Genomic DNA, 10,048 nt, shown 5'->3' with positions numbered 1-10,048 from the left:
CTGATAGTCCCGAACTATGAACTAATCAATACTCTTTCAGGCTCATTCTGCATTGGTTAAGCGTATGGGTCTGTCACGTGACAAAGGAATGAGTCAAAAGCCCGATAGACCCGAACTATGAACTAATCAATACTCTTTCAGGCTCATACTGCATTGGTTAAGCATATTGGTCTGTCACATGACTAAGGAACGAGTCAAAATACCGATAGACCCGAACTATGAACTAATCAATACTCTTTCAGGCTCAAACTGCATTGGTTAAGCGTATGGGTCTGTCACGTGATTAAGGAACGAGTCAAAAGCCCGATAAACCCGAACTATGAACTAATCAATTCTCTTTCCGGCTCAGACTGTATTGGTTAAGCGTATGGTTCTGCCACGTGACTAAGCAAAGAGTCCAAAAAACGATAGACCCTAACTATGAACCAATCCATTCTCTTTCCGGCTCAGGCTGCATAGGTTTAGCATATGGGGCTGTCACGTAACTAAGGAACGTGTCAAGAACCCGACAGACCTGAACTATGAACTAATCAATACTCTTTCAGGCTCCTACTGCATTGGTTAAGCGTATGGGTCTGTCACGTGACTAAGGAACGAGTCAAAAGCCCGATAGACCCGAACTATGAACTAATCAATACTCTTTCCGGCTCAGACTGCATTGGTTATGCGTATGGGTCTGTCACATGTTTAAGGAACAATTCAAAAACCTGATAGACCCGAACTATGAGCTAATCCATTCTATTTCCGGCTCAGACTGCATAGGTTTAGCGTATGGGGCTGTCACGTGATTAAGCAACGACTCAAAAACCCGATAGAACCGAGCTATGGACTAATCAATACTCTTTCCGGCTCATACTGCATTGGTTAAGCGTATGGGTCTTTCACGTGATTAAGGAACGAGTCAAAAGCCTGATAGACCCTAACTATGGACTAATCAATTCTCTCTTCAGCTCAGACTGCATTGGTTATGCATATGGCTCTGTCACGTGACTAAGGAATGAGTCAAAAACCTGATAGTCCCGAACTATGAACTAATCAATACTCTTTCAGGCTCATTCTGCATTGGTTAAGCGTATGGGTCTGTCACGTGACAAAGGAATGAGTCAAAAGCCCGATAGACCCGAACTATGAACTAATCAATACTCTTTCAGGCTCATGCTGCATTGGTTAAGCATATGGGTCTGTCACGTGATTAAGGAAAGAGTCAAAAGCCCAATAGACCGGAACTATGAACTAATCAATGCTCTTTCCAGCTCAGACTGCATAACTAATCAATACTCTTTCAGGCTCATACTGCATTGGTTAAGCATATGGGTCTGTCACTTGATTAAGGAAAGAGTCAAAAGCCCGATAGACCCGAACTATGAACTAATCAATGCTCTTTCCAGCTCAGACTGCATAGGTTTAGCGTATGGGGCTGTCACGTGAATAAGAAATGAGTCAAAAACCCGATAGACCCGAACTATGAACTAATCAATACTCTTTCAGGCTCCTACTGCATTGGTTAAGCGTATGGGTCTGTCACATGACTAAGGAACGAGTCAAAATACCGATAGACCCGAACTATGAACTAATCAATACTCTTTCCGGCTCAGACTGCATTGGTTAAGTGTTATGGGTCTGTCACGTAACTAAGGAACGAGTCAAAAGCCAGATAGACCCTAACTATGAACTTATCAATTCTCTTTCCGGCTCAGACTGTATTGGTTAAGTGTTATGGGTCTGTCACGTAACTAAGGAACGAGTCAAAAGCCCGATAGACCCGAACTATGAACTAATCAATGCTCTTTCCAGCTCAGACTGCATAGGTTTAGCGTATGGGGCTGTCACGTGAATAAGAAACGAGTCAAAAACCCGATAGACCCGAACTATGAACTAATCAATACTCTTACCGGCTCAGACTGCATTGGTTAAGTGTTATGGGTCTGTCACGTAACTAAGGAACGAGTCAAAATTCCGACAGACCTGAACTATGAACTAATCAATACTCTTTCAGGCTCCTACTGCATTGGTTAAGCGTATGGGTCTGTCACGTGACTAAGGAACGAGTCAAAAGCCCGATAGACCCGAACTATGAACTAATCAATACTCTTTCCGGCTCAGACTGCATTGGTTATGCGTATGGGTCTGTCACATGTTCAAGGAACGATTCAAAAACCTGATAGACCCGAACTATGAGCTAATCCATTCTATTTCCGGCTCAGACTGCATTGGTTAAGTGTTATGGGTCTGTCACGTAACTAAGGAACGAGTCAAAATACCCGATAGACCCGAGCAATGAACTAATCAATACTCTTTCCGGTTCCGACTGCATTGGTTAAGCATATGGGTCTGTCACGTAACTAAGGAACGTGTCAAAAACCCGACAGACCTGAACTATGAACTAATCAATTCTCTCTTCAGCTCAGACTGCATTGGTTATGCATATGGGTCTGTCACGTGACTAAGGAACGAGTCAAAAACCTGATAGTCCCGAACTATGAACTAATCAATACTCTTTCAGGCTCATACTGCATTGGTTAAGCGTATGGGTCTGTCACGTGAAAAGGAAAGAGTCAAAAGCCCGATAGACCCGAACTATGAACTAATCAATGCTCTTTCCAGCTCAGACTGCATAACTAATCAATACTCTTTCAGGCTCATACTGCATTGGTTAAGCTTATTGGTCTGTCACATGACTAAGGAACGAGTCAAAATACCGATAGACCCGAACTATGAACTAATCAATACTCTTTCAGGCTCAAACGGCATTGGTTAAGCGTATGGGTCTGTCACGTGATTAAGGAACGAGTCAAAAGCCCGATAAAACCGAACTATGAACTAATCAATTCTCTTTCCGGCTCAGACTGTATTGGTTAAGCGTATGGTTCTGCCACGTGACTAAGCAAAGAGTCCAAAAAACGATAGACCCTAACTATGAACCAATCCATTCTCTTTCCGGATCAGACTGCATAGGTTTAGCATTTGGGGCTGTCACGTAACTAAGGAACGTGTCAAGAACCCAACAGACCTGAACTATGAACTAATCAATACTCTTTTAGGCTCCTACTGCATTGGTTAAGCGTATGGGTCTGTCACGTGACTAAGGAACGAGTCAAAAGCCCGATAGACCCTAACTATGAACTAATCAATACTCTTTCCGGCTCAGACTGCATTGGTTATGCGTATGGCTCTGTCACATGTTTAAGGAACGATTCAAAAACCTGATAGACCCGAACTATGAGCTAATCCATTCTATTTCCGGCTCAGACTGCATAGGTTTAGCGTATGGGGCTGTCACGTGATTAAGCAACGACTCAAAAATCCGATAGACCCGAGCTATGGACTAATCAATACTCTTTCCGGCTCATACTGCATTGGTTAAGCGTATGGGTCTTTCACGTGATTAAGGAACGAGTCAAAAGCCAGATAGACCCTAACTATGAACTAATCAATACTCTTTCCGGCTCAGACTGCATTGGTTAAGTGTTATGGGTCTGTCACGTAACTAAGGAACGAGTCAAAAGCCAGATAGACCCTAACTATGAACTTATCAATTCTCTTTCCGGCTCAGACTGTATTGGTTAAGTGTTATGGGTCTGTCACGTAACTAAGGAACGAGTCAAAAACCAGATAGACCCTAACTATGAACTAATCAATACTCTTTCCGGCTCAGACTGCATTGGTTAAGCGTATGGGTCTTTCACGTGATTAAGGAACGAGTCAAAAACCGATAAACCCGAACTATGAACTAATCAATTCTCTTTCCGGCTCAGACTGTATTGGTTAAGCGTATGGTTCTGCCACGTGACTAAGCAAAGAGTCCAAAAAACGATAGACCCTAACTATGAACCAATCCATTCTCTTTCCGGCTCAGACTGCATAGGTTTAGCATATGGGGCTGTCACGTAACTAAGGAACGTGTCAAAAACCCGAAAGACCTGAACTATGAACTAATCAATACTCTCTTAGCCTCCTACTGCATTGGTTAAGCGTATGGGTCTGTCACGTGACTAAGGAACGAGTCAAAAGCCCGATAGACCCGAACTATGAACTAATCAATTCTCTTTCCGGCTCAGACTGCATTGGTTATGCGTATGGGTCTGTCACATGTTTAAGGAACGAGTCAACAACCCGATAGACCCGAACTATGAAATAATCAATACTCTTTCAGGCTCATACTGCATTGGTTAAGCTCATTGGTCTGTCACATGAGTAAGGAACGAGTCAAAATACCGATAGATCCGAACTATGAACTAATCAATACTCTTTCAGGCTCATACTGCATTGGTTAAGCGTATGGGTCTGTCACGTGATTAAGGAACGAGTCAAAAGCCCGATAAACCCGAACTATTAACTAATCACTTCTCTTTCCGGCTCAGACTGTATTGGTTAAGCGTATGGTTCTGCCACGTGACTAAGCAAAGAGTCCAAAAAACGATAGACCCTAACTATGAACCAATCCATTCTCTTTCCGGCTCAGACTGCATATGTTTAGCATATGGGGCTGTCACGTAACTAAGGAACGTGTCAAGAACCCGACAGACCTGAACTATGAACTAATCAATACTCATTCAGGCTCCTACTGCATTGGTTAAGCGTATGGGTCTGTCACGTGACTAAGGAACGAGTCAAAAGCCCGATAGACCCGAACTATGAACTAATCAATACTCTTTCAGGCTCATACTGCATAGGTTTATCGTATGGGTCTGTCACGTAACTAAGGAACGAGTCAAAAACCCGACAGACCTGAACTATGAACTAATCAATACTCTTTCAGGCTCCTACTGCATTGGTTAAGCGTATGGGTCTGTCACTTGACTAAGGAACGAGTCAAAAGCCCGATAGACCCGAACTATGAACTAATCAATACTCTTTCCGGCTCAGACTGCATTGGTTAAGTGTTATGGGTCTGTCACGTAACTAAGGAACGAGTCAACAACCCGATAGAACCGAACTATGAAATAATCAATACTCTTTCAGGCTCATACTGCATTGGTTAAGCTCATTGGTCTGTCACATGAGTAAGGAACGAGTCAAATTACCGATAGATCCGAACTATGAACTAATCAATACTCTTTCAGGCTCATACTGCATTGGTTAAGCGTATGGGTCTGTCACGTGATTAAGGAACGAGTCAAAAGCCCGATAAACCCGAACTATTAACTAATCAATTCTCTTTCCGGCTCAGACTGTATTGGTTAAGCGTATGGTTCTGCCACGTGACTAAGCAAAGAGTCCAAAAAACGATAGACCCTAACTATGAACCAATCCATTCTCTTTCCGGCTCAGACTGCATATGTTTAGCATATGGGGCTGTCACGTAACTAAGGAACGTGTCAAGAACCCGACAGACCTGTACTATGAACTAATCAATACTCATTCAGGCTCCTACTGCATTGGTTAAGCGTATGGGTCTGTCACGTGACTAAGGAACGAGTCAAAAGCCCGATAGACCCGAACTATGAACTAATCAATACTCTTTCAGGCTCATACTGCATAGGTTTATCGTATGGGGCTGTCACGTGATTAAGGAACGAGTCAAAAAACCCGATAGACCCGAACAATGAACTAATCAATACTCTTTCCGGCTCAGACTGCATTGGTTAAGCGTATGGGTCTGTCACGTAACTAAGGAACGTGTCAAAAACCCGACAGACCTGAACTATGAACTAATCAATTCTCTCTTCGGCTCAGACTGCATTGGTTATGCATATGGCTCTGTCACGTGACTAAGGAACGAGTCAAAAACCTGATAGTCCCGAACTATGAACTAATCAATACTCTTTCAGGCTCATTCTGCATTGGTTAAGCGTATGGGTCTGTCACGTGACAAAGGAATGAGTCAAAAGCCCGATAGACCCGAACTATGAACTAATCAATACTCTTTCAGGCTCATACTGCATTGGTTAAGCATATGGATCTGTCACGTGATTAAGGAAAGAGTCAAAAGCCCGATAGACCGGAACTATGAACTAATCAATGCTCTTTCCAGCTCAGACTGCATAACTAATCAATACTCTTTCAGGCTCATACTGCATTGGTTAAGCATATGGGTCTGTCACTTGATTAAGGAAAGAGTCAAAAGCCCGATAGACCCGAACTATGAACTAATCCATTCTATTTCCGGCTCAGACTGCATAGGTTTAGCGTATGGATCTGTCACTTGATTAAGGAAAGAGTCAAAAGCCCGATAGACCCGAACTATGAACTAATCCATTCTATTTCCGGCTCAGACTGCATAGGTTTAGCGTATGGGGCTGTCACGTGATTAAGCAACGACTCAAAAATCCGATAGACCCGAGCTATGGACTAATCAATACTCTTTCCGGCTCGTACTGCATTGGTTAAGCGTATGGGTCTTTCACGTGATTAAGGAACGAGTCAAAAGCCAGATAGACCCTAACTATGAACTAATCAATACTCTTTCCGGCTCAGACTGCATTGGTTAAGTGTTATGGGTCTGTCACGTAACTAAGGAACGAGTCAAAAGCCAGATAGACCCTAACTATGAACTTATCAATTCTCTTTCCGGCTCAGACTGTATTGGTTAAGTGTTATGGGTCTGTCACGTAACTAAGGAACGAGTCAAAAACCCGATAGACCCAAACTGTGAACTAATCAATACTCTTTCAGGCTCATACTGCATTGGTTAAGCGTATGGGTCTTTCACGTGATTAAGGAACGAGTCAAAAACCGATAAACCCGAACTATGAACTAATCAATTCTCTTTCCGGCTCAGACTGTATTGGTTAAGCGTATGGTTCTGCCACGTGACTAAGCAAAGAGTCCAAAAAAACGATAGACCCTAACTATGAACCAATCCATTCTCTTTCCGGCTCAGACTGCATAGGTTTAGCATATGGGGCTGTCACGTAACTAAGGAACGTGTCAAAAACCCGAAAGACCTGAACTATGAACTAATCAATACTCTCTTAGCCTCCTACTGCATTGGTTAAGCGTATGGGTCTGTCACGTGACTAAGGAACGAGTCAAAAGCCCGATAGACCCGAACTATGAACTAATCAATACTCTTTCCGGCTCAGACTGCATTGGTTATGCGTATGGGTCTGTCACATGTTTAAGGAACGATTCAAAAACCTGATAGACCCGAACTATGAGCTAATCCATTCTATTTCCGGCTCAGACTGCATAGGTTTAGCGTATGGGGCTGTCACGTGATTAAGCAACGACTCAAAAACCCGATAGACCTGAGCTATGGACTAATCAATACTCTTTCCGGCTCATACTGCATTGGTTAAGCGTATGGGTCTTTCACGTAACTAAGGAACGAGTCAAATGCCAGATAGACCCTAACTATGAACTTATCAATTCTCTTTCCGGCTCAGACTGTATTGGTTAAGTGTTATGGGTCTGTCACGTAACTAAGGAACGAGTCAAAAACCCGATAGACCCAAACTGTGAACTAATCAATACTCTTTCAGGCTCAGACTGCATTGGTTAAGCTTATGGGTCTGTCACATGACTAAGGAACGAGTCAAAAGCCCGATAGACCCGAACTATGAACTAATCAATACTCTTTCAGGCTCATACTGCATTGGTTAAGCGTATGGGTCTTTCACGTGATTAAGGAACGAGTCAAAAGCCAGATACACCCTAACTATGAACTAATCAATACTCTTTCCGGCTCAGACTGCATTGGTTAAGTGTTATGGGTCTGTCACGTAACTAAGGAACGAGTCAAAAACCTGATAGACCCGAGCTATGAACTAATCAATAATCTTTCAGGCTCATACTGCATTGGTGAAGCTTATGGGTCTGTCACATGACTAAGGAACGAGTCAAAAGCCCAATAGACCCGAACTATGAACTAATCAATACTCTTTCAGGCTCATACTGCATAGGTTTATCGTATGGGGCTGTCACGTGATTAAGGAACGAGTCAAAATACCCGATAGACCCGAACAATGAACTAATCAATACTCTTTCCGGCTCAGACTGCATTGGTTAAGCGTATGGGTCTGTCACGTAACTAAGGAACGTGTCAAAAACCCGACAGACCTGAACTATGAACTAATCAATTCTCTCTTCAGCTCAGACTGCATTGGTTATGCATATGACTCTGTCACTTGACTAAGGAACGAGTCAATAACCTGATAGTCCCGAACTATGAACTAATTAATACTCTTTCAGTCTCATACTGCATTGGTTAAGCGTATGGGTCTGTCACGTGACAAAGGAACGAGTCAAAAGCCCGATAGACCCAAACTATGAACTAATCAATACTCTTTCAGGCTCATACTGCATTGCTTAAGCATATGGGTCTGTCACTTGATTAGGGAAAGAGTCAAAAGCCTGATAGACCCGAACTATGAACTAATCTATTCTCTCTTCAGCTCAGACTGCATTGGTTTTGCATATGGCTCTGTCACGTGACAAAGGAAAGAGTCAAAAGCCCGATAGACCCGAACTATGAACTAATCAATGCTCTTTCCAGCTCAGATTGCATAACTAATCAATACTCTTTCAGGCTCATACTGCATTGGTTAAGCATATGGGTCTGTCACTTGATTAAGGAAAGAGTCAAAAGCCCGATAGACCCGAACTATGAACTAATCAATGCTCTTTCCAGCTCAGACTGCATAACTAATCAATACTCTTTCAGGCTCATACTGCATTGGTTAAGCGTATGGGTCTGTCACGTGACTAAGGAACGAGTCAAAAGCCCGATAGACCCGAACTATGAACTAATCAATACTCTTTCAGGCTCATACTGCATAGGTTTATCGTATGGGTCTGTCACGTAACTAAGGAACGAGTCAAAAACCCGACAGACCTGAACTATGAACTAATCAATACTCTTTCAGGCTCCTACTGCATTGGTTAAGCGCATGGGTCTGTCACTTGACTAAGGAACGAGTCAAAAGCCCGATAGACCCGAACTATGAACTAATCAATACTCTTTCAGGCTCATACTGCATAGGTTTATCGTATGGGTCTGTCACGTAACTAAGGAACGAGTCAAAAACCCGACAGACCTGAACTATGAACTAATCAATACTCTTTCAGGCTCCTACTGCATTGGTTAAGCTTATGGGTCTGTCACATGACTAAGGAACGAGTCAAAAGCCCAATAGACCCGAACTATGAACTAATCAATACTCTTTCAGGCTCATACTGCATAGGTTTATTGTATGGGGCTGTCACGTGATTAAGGAACGAGTCAAAAAACCCGATAGACCCGAACAATGAACTAATCAATACTCTTTCCGGCTCAGACTGCATTGGTTAAGCGTATGGGTCTGTCACGTAACTAAGGAACGTGTCAAAAACCCGACAGACCTGAACTATGAACTAATCAATACTCTTTCAGGCTCATATTGTATTGGTTAAGCATATGGGTCTGTCACTTGATTAGGGAAAGAGTCAAAAGCCCGATAGACCCGAACTATGAACTAATCTATTCTCTCTTCAGCTCAGACTGCATTGGTTTTGCATATGGCTCTGTCACGTGACAAAGGAAAGAGTCAAAAGCCCGATAGACCCGAACTATGAACTAATCAATGCTCTTTCCAGCTCAGATTGCATAACTAATCAATACTCTTTCAGGCTCATACTGCATTGGTTAAGCATATGGGTCTGTCACTTGATTAAGGAAAGAGTCAAAAGCCCGATAGACCCGAACTATGAACTAATCAATGCTCTTTCCAGCTCAGACTGCATAACTAATCAATACTCTTTCAGGCTCATACTGCATTGGTTAAGCGTATGGGTCTGTCACGTGACTAAGGAACGAGTCAAAAGCCCGATAGACCCGAACTATGAACTAATCAATACTCTTTCAGGCTCATACTGCATAGGTTTATCGTATGGGTCTGTCACGTAACTAAGGAACGAGTCAAAAACCCGACAGAACTAATCAATGCTCTTTCCAGCTCAGACTGCATAGGTTTAGCGTATGGGGCTGTCACGTGAATAAGAAACGAGTCAAAAACCCGATAGACCCGAACTATGAACTAATCAATACTCTTACCGGCTCAGACTGCATTGGTTAAGTGTTATGGGTCTGTCACGTAGCTAAGGAACGAGTCAAAAACCCGACAGACCT

The sequence above is a fragment of the Carassius gibelio genome, chromosome B22 (genome assembly GCF_023724105.1).
Source record: "Carassius gibelio isolate Cgi1373 ecotype wild population from Czech Republic chromosome B22, carGib1.2-hapl.c, whole genome shotgun sequence".
Classification (NCBI taxonomy): Eukaryota; Metazoa; Chordata; class Actinopteri; order Cypriniformes; family Cyprinidae; genus Carassius; species Carassius gibelio.
Note: the sequence above shows the minus strand (reverse complement) of the source record.